The following is a 9,447-nucleotide window of genomic DNA, read 5'->3' as shown; positions in this document are numbered from 1 at the left end:
GCACACTCTTCAACCTATATACAGGCATATATCCAAAAGAAATAGTGGCAAAAAAAGGTGCATCTATAAGAATGTTCATCGAAATGTAGCTTATAATAGAAAAGCACTAAAATAAATCCAAATGCCAAATAAAAGAGCAATTATGGTGCATCTATGCAATGAAACCTTATGCAGGCCATTACAAAAAATGAAAAGAAAAAATTACACTGGCAGTTTCCTCTCTTGGCTTCCATACTACACAATTCTAGTGTTTCTGTAAGTCATTGGTCCTCCACCTCAGCATCCTTTTTTGGATCCTCCTTCTCCAAATGTGTAATTCTGTAGGGCTCTTGTTATGTCACTCCAAATTCTCTCGGGAGATAACCACATGCACTGCTATCACTTTACATATGATCTATAAGCTGACAACTCCCAAATGTATCTCTGCAGCACAGACTTGTTCTCTTGGATGACTCAGAGGTATCTCGAACTTATCTGAAAGTACTCTTAATATTTCTTCTAAAATGTTTTCCACTACCCTTCTCCAACCATTTAAACAGCACACAATCCACTCACCTGTACAAGCCTAAAACGTGACAGTCAACCTTTATTACATATCCAGAATATGTCTAGGCTGCCAACAAAGTGATAAAAATAGAAATATGATACAACATATAAACATGTATATTAAACATATAGTTAACTAAAAAGGAATTCTAAATGGCAAATAAACATAAGATGCACATATTTCACTAGTTACAGGTAAATGCAAATTAAACAATGAAATATTTCAAACTCTTATAATTGCAAAAATTAAATTTTTTATACCAAGTATTGGTAAGCATATGGAGAAACTGGAACCATCATACATTGCTAAAGAACTATTTAGTGACCCCGTGTAAAGTTGCATGATGTGTACCCAAGATCCAGTAATTAACCCCCCTCTGGTTTGGTTTGGACATCCCTATCAGTGCCTGCGGGTATATGTGTTAGACTACTTGTAACACTATAATAGCAAATTTGGAAAAGGCCAATGACCTAATATCCATCAATAGCAAAATAAATCTATATATGCAAACAAGTATTATAGAAGTTACAATGAATCAACTAGACATGAATCAATAAACACGTTTTATTATGTAACTAATGTTTATTATACTGTGTAAAACTGTGGTTGGGTACATTTTATCGTCTTCCCTGAGTATTTATTCATCTGATGTTAAGGAAACTATACAAACTGTAGCAATGGGATCAGATCTTCTTCAGTTTCCTTAATCCAACAGTTTCAACTTCCTTTATTTCTACTAAAGCTCTAGCTACCCTGTAGCTATCTAGGAAATTATCAGTGGAGTGAGTTTAGGAAATGGTACACCATGGTTGCTAGCATTCAAGATGGCCCCCAACAAGCTCTGCTTCCTGATCTTCACACCTTTTTCAAGTTTCCTCTCACACTGTACTAATGCTGGTTTGTATGATCATTAGCATATGGAGAATTGATGGTATGAGACTTCCAGGATTAGCTTAAGACATTATGCCTTTCAACTTGCTCTCTCCCTCTCAGGGAAAACTGGCTGCCATGCTATGAGCAGCCTGATAGCAAGGCCTCTGTGATGAGAAACGGAGGCCCGCCAACAACATAGAAGTATTTGGAGCAGATCCTCCGTCCTGGTAGGATCTTGAAATGATTGCCACCCAGGACAATGGCTTGACTGCAACCTCAAGAAAAGACTGAGCCAGAATCACCAAGCTACACTGCCCTCAGATTCCCGACCCTCAGAAACCATGGGAGAGAATAAATGCTTGTTTGGGGTAATTTGTTACACAGCAATAATTCATATGTATGCTACATTAGATTTCAGCATCTTATCAGGGTGAAGAACGGCCTAAGCCAACGTCTTGTGAAATTCTGTTGATCTGACTGGCTACCCAGCAACACTTGTGATGTCATCAGGATTAGAACACTCACTAATAGGGTCTTGTAGACCATATGACAAGAAGTCTCAGATATAAAGGAGCTTTTCAGGTGAGCACACCTATTTCTGCTTCCCTCGTTATTTTCCCTAACAAGGTAGATGACTTTATAAGTAATAATTATCATTTTTCTAGTTATGTTGTAAAATATTTCAGCTTAGGATGCCTATTTGAAAAAGCACTGAATATTATTTAATTCCTTTGAGTTACCATCCAATGAGCTCGTAATGTAACCTAGAGCAGTTTTAGGATAACAATAAATTCTTATTTTTAGCTCCCTGAAACTAAACTATGAACTACTGCATTGTTTAAATGACTTTTAATGTTCTCTTTTGGGATTCCTTGAGAATATTTTTATGTTCATATTCTTATAACCCTCAAGTCTTCACCCCTTAATGGTGGATTTTATTTCTCAAATTATTTGAGTGTCATTTATATCGGAGTGGGTGCTCAAAGGATAAAATTGTAATTTTAAGTCAACTTTTAAAATTAATTTTTGTTAAACATATACATATATAAAATATATAAGTTTGTCTTTTTCTGACTACACCAAAAAATAAAAGATAAAACTGCAGGAGTAAGGTTAAAGTTGTTTTACCATAACTCCGATAATACCTATCTCCCCCCATTATTCCTCTATTTACCGTTATCACTTTAGCGTGTATTGTTCCAATTTTTTTCCGATTCATTTACTTGACAAGTTTGTACCACAATGAAACAGCATTGTTTTGAGGGAGTTTGTTTTTACATAAAAGAATACCTAAATACAGATTGTTCTGCGATTTGAATGTTGTTCTCTACTCCAAAATACCTCCTGGGGAATTTTCCAAGTTAGTATACCATATATTCCATAACCAGATATTATATAGTTAATGTAGCCTTTCCCCCAGCTGAACGGGAATTAGGTGTCTCCAATATGTCAGTATTACGAACAATTCAAAAAATTACATCTGTATTCAGTTTAATGTTTACGGGAATTCTGCCACTACTAGCTGTGGTTTTAAGCAAAATATCTAACCTGCTCCTCAGTTCTTCCGTTGTAAAGATTCTACTCTCACCTAACCTTACAGGGCTACAGTGAGGATTAAATAAAGACATATTTATGGCCAGCTCTTTGTAACCGTTACCCAACACCGTTATTTTCTTTGGTTAGCTCTGATCGTTTGGTCTTGGCTCCTGGGAGACTCGATTCTAGCTGCCGTGCGCTGAGCGTCATCTTCCAAATCAGAGTAAGTCTGAGGCCGGTGGGAGTGTCTTCCTCTGACACCCCTTGTTCTCCTGCTTTAAGGCGAGAGGATTTTCTGTCGGTTGTGGCTTTTCCACGGTTTACTGAGGTGAGCTGGACACATTCTCCTACTCTCTGCTCTTGGGCCACAAGCAGTTCCCGCCGTCCAGATATCCAAACCGGCCTCTCGCCATCATGACTGGAGTCCAAGCCCTCGGCCGGGAAGTCGATGGCAGGAGGCGCAGGCACAACCCCCACCCCGTCGGCCTCCGCCTCGAGCTGCCCCGCAGCATCGCCGGCCGCGCTCACGCCACAGGCCAGCGCACCCGCCAGGCCCGCGCCGCAGCACCTCGGTGCTGTAGCGCCCGCCACCAAGAAGCCGGAAGCAACCCCGGGCGAAGCGGAAGTCCCGCCCCCGCCTACCGCGCAAGGCTGTAGGCAGCGGGCCCTGCCGCAGGCTCCGCCCCTTCCTTCTTCCGGGCGGGAAGGATGGAAGGGTCTGGCGCGGACGCACCCCCTGCGCAGGCGCCCTGGTGGGCTGGTCTTGGGGCCGCGGGGCGGCCGGGCGGCGGGGTGGCGGGGTGGGGAAGTTGGGAGGGTTGCTCCTCGACCCGGCCGACTCCGGCCGGCGCTCCCCGGCCGTCCTCGAGAATGCCAGAGGTCCCGGCTGACCCTTACACCCAGTCTCTGCCTTTTTCCCCTCCCCAGAAGTTCAGTGTCCTCTTGATTTTTTCATTGACACGATTACATTATACACATGAACAATTTGTGGGTCAATACGTAAAATACCATGCCGTAAGGCAATAAAAACTAAAGCTCCAAGTAATAATATGTATGTTCTGTGGGGACTTGTGTGTGTACATATATAAATATATATCCATATACAAATTTAAGTATGAATATATATTTATGTATATGTATTCATATACACATGCATATAAATGTGAATATATGCATATATTTATATATACATACAGTTATACCCAATATATTTATATACAAAACATGCACATATACATGTATACACATTTTTTTTGTATACACATATTTTTATATATTTATACATATCCCCAGAGAGGATGCATATTATTATTTGAGGTTTGTGTTTTTATCGTCTTCCAGTATGCTATTTTTATATTGTTTAGCAATTAGCTTTTTTTACTGGCTCGTTGAGAACTTTTCCACCTTCAAGTAGGTTCATTCCTCTTTATTTTTCACTTTGCTTCATGGTACCTCTCAATCTGCTTACTCAGCTGTTGGAAGAGAGGTTAGGAACCAGGAGAAAATATTTTAGGATTTCAGGCAAGGGCGGCTTTGTATTGATGGGTAACAGTACTTAAACTCCTGCCTCATTTCCCTCACTATAAACAGTTATTAACGGTATGGCACTCCCAAGTTGGCTGTAGGTTGTCAGTGAGTTAAGAAAGATAAATCACATGGAAGAGGTACTCGGTTCATTGAGTCTTTTCAGTAACTTTGAGTCCTTGTTAGTATTTTTCCAGAAACAATTCTTCTGAAAGTGTGTAATTTTGTATCTTCATCACTCATCAAGGTGAGTTAGACACTCTGCTCCCGCCCCTTCTCTCCAGTTCTCCCCTCTGCTCCTCTCCTGAAAACCTGCAGTGTACTAAAAACGTAAATGTTGGGTCTGGTCTCGTAGAGTTGATGCAACCACAGGAGGGAATGAGAAGCAGGCTTGGAAGAAAGTTTATTAACACTCACAGGTCCCAGAGAAGGAGTCACCACATGCCATGCAAGGCCACAGGGGAAGCGCCAGACTTCGGTTAGGTGGCAAAAGACAGCAGTGAAGGGAAAGCCTGAATTGAGGTTTCCATGGGAAAGGCCAGGCATAGCAGAGTAAGCAAATTAGGACTGGCTAGCCGGAACAATTCCAGCAGGTTTGGCGCTAGAGGGGTGGTTTCTAGTGGCCTGGTACCCTGGGATGGTTTAGAGCAAAAAGCTAGAGAAGGGGGTGGCTGGGTCCATTGTGGAATATTTTTGAGTTTAAAATATCATACACCTGAGGACATGGGTCCATAGTGTAACGGTTAGCATGTCTGCTTTGCACGCAGAAGGTCCCAGGTTCATGCCTCAGTGGAACCATGCTCCATGGTCTACGCCATGCCACCTTTAACAAGCCCGATGTCTGATCTCAGTAGGGTCGGGTCTGGTTAGTACTTGGATGGGAGACCACCTAGGAAGACCTGGTATTGTAGGCATAAAATAATATATATCACACACCTGGAAAAATGCAATCTTGTGTAGACATAAATTAATCACAGAGAATGATACTGGATAGCAACAGCTATTTCTATGCCATGCATACACTCTTATGCTCAGAGGACACTCGATGAAAAATTGAAAAATGAATGAATGAGTGAACTGTTCCAGAGAGAGATGTCCAATGTGTATAGCCGTACTCATAACTTAATGTGTTTATTGCCTAGAGAGCATTTACAACATTTTTACTAATTTCCAGAAGGAATTCTCTTGGGATTCATTACATTACACTCGTTACTTAAAGGCATATATTTATCATATAAGGGATTTATTATGTTCCAGAAAGAGTCCTTTTGGAATTACTTTCATCGCAGTTACAATCTGATAGGGTGACAAAAGATGCCTATTCAATATTGAGCTATATAGCTCCTCATTCGTCACGTCTTCCTCAGTTACGTTTGATCCTTTGATTGTGTTCTTCATTTAAGTCCTACAAGTTATTTAGTTTATTATTTGTTATTTGCTATTTTGTTTCAGCTATTTGATGTGTCACTGCTTATAAAAGTTTCTAAGTGGTTTTTGTTAATATATGGAGATCAGTGGACTTTACATAGGTACTTTTTTAATTAGACAACCTTTTATACTATAATTGGGTTTCTATTATTTATATAAATTCTCTCATCTTATTTTTATTTTTTTTACACTGACCCTAAAAACAAGAACTGTATTTAATCATTATGATAATAACACACATTATGGTTTTGTTCCTGGATAGAAATTATTTTACATTTAAGATTTATATCTTTCTTTGTACAATCAGCCAGCCAGCTAATCTTTACTTCTTAGCAAACATGTTTTCACAACTATTTCTCATTCCTCTTGGTTTGAAACCTTATGCCATTCAACATCACTGGCCTTTCCCCCGCTTTTGTCTTCTGGCTTCTGTGTCATTCCTCGCATTCATGGACAGGCTGTAGTCTCGGATTCTGTTTTATCCATTCTATTCCTTAATTGAAAGTATGACTCTCAATTTCAACATCTGTATGGATAACAGAGTAATGCAAAGTCACCTGGATATACGATTTTCACCATTTTTCACCTTATCAAAATTCCAGAAGATAGTCCAAGGTTTACAGTAACTAAGCAAATGCTTAACCATGAGAAAGGGTAGTGAAACAGAATTGGGAGAACATTCTGGCATTTTTACTTAGCCTTCAAGCGGTCTTGTAGACAGCAGCCATCATTTCCAGTGTGGGCACCTAATCCAGTAAAGCAGACCTTGATCTGAAGGAATTTTATTGGTCTGTTTTGACTCGCCTAAGAGTTCCCTGAAGACTGACTGACACAATAGGCCTGCCTTTGTTTCGCCTAACCCAGGGTGAAAAAATGGCTATTGCTTCATGGAGATGTTCCTGGAAAAATCCGAAAGCCAAACAGGCCACTGCTGCCTAGGGCAAAAAAAAAAAAAAAAAAAAAAAAAAATTAACCATTGAGACAACAAATAGACATACCTAAAGCTGTGGAGGAAAAGCTGAGAAGTGAGAAACTATGGGAAAAGGAGCTTTGAAAAATGCTCACCTACCGAAGAACCTAGGCACTTGTGCATGGCCAGGCAAGGATGCAAGCTCGGAAAAGACCTCATAAGAACCTGAGCTTTCCCTGCTCCTGGTCTTTAGAACCTGCACAAGCCGGAAGGGAAGGTTAAGGCAGAGTTGGAAATAGTCTGGCTACGTGTTGAAGGAATGCCCCAATACAGAGCCAACCTGCAGGTATGCCAAGCCACATTTCAAGGGCTCAAGGGCTGTATGGGACTAATGGCTATTATGCTAGCACAGGACTTCATTATCATTATAGGAAGTTCTACTGGATAACGATGGCTTAGAGCTTTAAGGACATGGATTCTGTCACTAGTTTGTGTGATCTTGAACAAGTGAATCTCTCTTTGCCTCCGTTAACTGACTTATAAAATGGAAATGCTTATAGAACCTACCTCACATAGTAGTCACAAGAATTAAATGAGTTCATATGTAAATCTTCAGAAGTAATGTCTGGCACATAATAAATTCTAACTGTTAATGATTGCTGAGAGTACTATTTTGTAAACTCTCTTGAGACTTGAGTCACCTCTCAGTCATTGTCATTCTGGGACCATGTTTAATCATTGTTTAGGACAGCTTGTATTCTTGGTCATGAATGGAACAAGTGTGGACTTTCTGTTATTTAAATCCAGAAAGTGATATTTTCCTCATGGGCTCAACGAATTAGTCAGAACTACATCTGAGTTTTCCCTTTGAAACCCAGGTCTACTGAGTCAACTACATGCCAGGCTCGTTCCTTATCATCAACCGTATCATCTGTTTTCACTTTTACACATTTCCAAGGGCGACAGAGTTCTAAGCGTGGGACAGACTTTTTTTTTTAATTATTTTTATTTTTTACTTCCCAATGTCATTTCCTCCTGAAATCTTGTCATCCTTTTCCTGTCATCCTTATTTGCCTGGGGAAGAAAATCTACTTGATCCTTAAGGACCCATTTCAAGTGTCGCCACCTTCGTAATATTTCTTGAGCATCATGTACTTCAGGGTTAAACTCGCCCACTGCCTCCTAAGCTTCATTTTCCTAATTTGGAACATTGTAGCTGTGTGGGGTAACTAATTACGCACAACTCTGTATTCCAAACAAAATGGCCTCTGGCAAGTAGGTACAGGATCTTCAATACATGGATCGCTCTGGGCTCTAAATTAATATTTTAGCAATACATAAAGGAGCGCCTTGGGATCTGTCTCCTAACAGCAAACTATGTCTAAACTTTGGTGAGTCAAGGTCTCAGATTTCCTTCATCGAAGACAGTGGTCCTCAGGAAATCAAATATATTCTTCCTTGAAAATATTCAGGTTTTCATATCTTATGTTGGGTTGGTAGGAAGGGGTGTTCATTATCCATTAGGATAAAGTTGGCGTTGATAAATTAAACGGGACTTCCATTTCATGGGAGTCCAAAGCAAGACTCAAAGAACTCAGCTAATAAAAGCTGGAGCTGGCACTTACACCCAGTCTCTCTCCTAACAGCTCTCTCCGATGACCGCGTCTCAGCCCACGCCGCAGGGACAAGTCTATTGATGGTGTCACCTGAGCACTCTCGTAGTGAAAGGTAGCTACTCTTCTTTTTTTTTCCCCTTCCTTCCTTTCCTCTTCTTTCTTTTCTTTTCTTTTTGTGGCTAAAGATGACAGGTGCTCCTTTTGCATTTGCTTTGTGACTAATCTATTTTTGGGTGCTTATATTATTTCTTCTTTGTTCACAGTGATCATGAGTAAAATCTATAAGAGGTAAAGGGCTTGCTTTCTGTTTTCCCAGAGGGCTCAGGGCAAGGACTGACTAAGAGATTCAAGGCACAGAGGGCTCCAAAGGATGGAGTGGGTAGTGGTGGGATGGAGCCGGTGCTTGGTGAGTCCCTGATGGTTAAGTGTGTGGTAGCCCATTGTCATCCTCCATCATCCGGCCAGTTTTTGCAGGGGCCAGACTGGTGAATTAAATGGGCACATGATGGGGACCACTAGCCCTGCATCCTCTACAACTCTGAGCGTGGCCCTTTTGGCAGCCACTCCCCCGCAGAGCTGCTCTCGGCCAGAGAAGGCAGTTTCGGGACTTCCACGTGGCTTTTTCTCCCGCAATAGCTCATACTCTACAAGTCAAGGAACCAGTGTGAGGTTCCTGCCAACTGCTAAGTATGACCATTTGGATATTACATTTGGGAAACAGAGAAATGACCAGTATGGGCTTGGTGGACCCACTGAGGGACCCGGGTCTTTTGGGACCCAGTGTCTTACTTGACCCCATAAGTTCGTACCCCCTTAGCAAGAAGGGAGCCCTGTGGGTGCTTTAGGTCCCAATCCATCTGCACTAACTTAGACGTTGTAACCAATAGCCTGGAACTAGCTAGTACTCTTCTCCCCTAATGCATGGTTACCCGAGAAAATTAAATGGCCAGAGGTCTCTTTGGGGAAGGATTTGGAGAATCACTAATGCGTACACTTGCCATGGATCTGGCTTC

The 9,447-nt window shown here is 41.2% G+C and overlaps 1 protein-coding gene across 1 annotated transcript in view; it reads left to right on the top strand.

Moving 5' to 3' along the window:
* The first annotated feature begins 8,171 nt into the window (after positions 1-8,171).
* The window catches only part of USP42 (ubiquitin specific peptidase 42), a 41,422-nt gene continuing 40,146 nt past the window's right edge, over positions 8,172-9,447 (top strand). Inside the window, exon 1 of the mRNA XM_016155174.2 lies at positions 8,172-8,546. The gene's annotated coding sequence lies outside the window, so the exon portion shown is untranslated. The remainder of the gene's footprint in view (positions 8,547-9,447) is intronic.

This window comes from Rousettus aegyptiacus, unplaced genomic scaffold (assembly GCF_014176215.1).
Source record: "Rousettus aegyptiacus isolate mRouAeg1 unplaced genomic scaffold, mRouAeg1.p scaffold_m13_p_7, whole genome shotgun sequence".
Classification (NCBI taxonomy): Eukaryota; Metazoa; Chordata; class Mammalia; order Chiroptera; family Pteropodidae; genus Rousettus; species Rousettus aegyptiacus.
This window is presented reverse-complemented; position numbering and strand designations above follow the sequence as displayed.